We start from the raw sequence: 2,289 nt of genomic DNA, 5'->3' as shown, positions 1-2,289 counted from the left end.
TGGATAGTATACTTAATGAATGACGACACAGAGGTAGGTACAGCAGTGGCCTTCCGTACTGCTATATATAGTATACTGGTGGTCACTGTGTCAGCAAACTGCAAAACTAAAATGCACCACAGGTATAGAATGTAGATGGATAGTATACTTAATGAATGACGACACAGAGGTAGTTACAGCAGTGGCCTTCCGTACCGTACTGCTTTATATAGTATACTGGTGGTCACTGTGTCAGCAAACTGCAAAACTAAAATGCACCACAGGTATAGAATGTAGATGGATAGTATACTTAATGAATGACGACACAGAGGTAGGTACTGCAGTGGCCTTCCGTACTGCTATATAAAGTATACTGGTGGTCACTGTGTCAGCAAACTGCAAAACTAAAATGCACCACAGGTATAGAATGTAGATGGATAGTATACTTAATGAATGACGACACAGAGGTAGGTACAGCAGTGGCCTTCCGTACTGCTATATATAGTATACTGGTGGTCACTGTGTCAGCAAACTGCAAAACTAAAATGCACCACAGGTATAGAATGTAGATGGATAGTATACTTAATGAATGACGACACAGAGGTAGTTACAGCAGTGGCCTTCCGTACCGTACTGCTTTATATAGTATACTGGTGGTCACTGTGTCAGCAAACTGCAAAACTAAAATGCACCACAGGTATAGAATGTAGATGGATAGTATACTTAATGAATGACGACACAGAGGTAGGTACAGCAGTGGCCTTCCGTACTGCTATATATAGTATACTGGTGGTCACTGTGTCAGCAAACTGCAAAACTAAAATGCACCACAGGTATAGAATGTAGATGGATAGTATACTTAATGAATGACGACACAGAGGTAGGTACAGCAGTGGCCTTCCGTACTGCTATATATAGTATACTGGTGGTCACTGTGTCAGCAAACTGCAAAACTAAAATGCACCACAGGTATAGAATGTAGATGGATAGTATACTTAATGACGACACAGAGGTAGGTACAGCAGTGGCCTTCCGTACTGCTATATATAGTATACTGGTGGTCACTGTGTCAGCAAACTGCAAAACTAAAATGCACCACAGGTATAGAATGTAGATGGATAGTATACTTAATGAATGACGACACAGAGGTAGGTACAGCAGTGGCCTTCCGTACTGCTATATATAGTATACTGGTGGTCACTGTGTCAGCAAACTGCAAAACTAAAATGCACCACAGGTATAGAATGTAGATGGATAGTATACTTAATGAATGACGACACAGAGGTAGGTACAGCAGTGGCCTTCCGTACTGCTATATATAGTATACTGGTGGTCACTGTGTCAGCAAACTGCAAAACTAAAATGCACCACAGGTATAGAATGTAGATGGATAGTATACTTAATGAATGACGACACAGAGGTAGGTACTGCAGTGGCCTTCCGTACTGCTATATAAAGTATACTGGTGGTCACTGTGTCAGCAAACTGCAAAACTAAAATGCACCACAGGTATAGAATGTAGATGGATAGTATACTTAATGAATGACGACACAGAGGTAGGTACAGCAGTGGCCTTCCGTACTGCTATATATAGTATACTGGTGGTCACTGTGTCAGCAAACTGCAAAACTAAAATGCACCACAGGTATAGAATGTAGATGGATAGTATACTTAATGAATGACGACACAGAGGTAGTTACAGCAGTGGCCTTCCGTACCGTACTGCTTTATATAGTATACTGGTGGTCACTGTGTCAGCAAACTGCAAAACTAAAATGCACCACAGGTATAGAATGTAGATGGATAGTATACTTAATGAATGACGACACAGAGGTAGGTACAGCAGTGGCCTTCCGTACTGCTATATATAGTATACTGGTGGTCACTGTGTCAGCAAACTGCAAAACTAAAATGCACCACAGGTATAGAATGTAGATGGATAGTATACTTAATGAATGACGACACAGAGGTAGGTACAGCAGTGGCCTTCCGTACTGCTATATATAGTATACTGGTGGTCACTGTGTCAGCAAACTGCAAAACTAAAATGCACCACAGGTATAGAATGTAGATGGATAGTATACTTAATGACGACACAGAGGTAGGTACAGCAGTGGCCTTCCGTACTGCTATATATAGTATACTGGTGGTCACTGTGTCAGCAAACTGCAAAACTAAAATGCACCACAGGTATAGAATGTAGATGGATAGTATACTTAATGAATGATGACACAGAGGTAGATACAGCAGTGGCCTTCCGTACCGTACTGCTTTATATAGTATACTGGTGGTCACTGTGTCAGCAAACTG

This window comes from Pseudophryne corroboree, chromosome 5 (genome assembly GCF_028390025.1).
Source record: "Pseudophryne corroboree isolate aPseCor3 chromosome 5, aPseCor3.hap2, whole genome shotgun sequence".
Taxonomy (NCBI): domain Eukaryota; kingdom Metazoa; phylum Chordata; class Amphibia; order Anura; family Myobatrachidae; genus Pseudophryne; species Pseudophryne corroboree.
Note: the sequence above shows the minus strand (reverse complement) of the source record.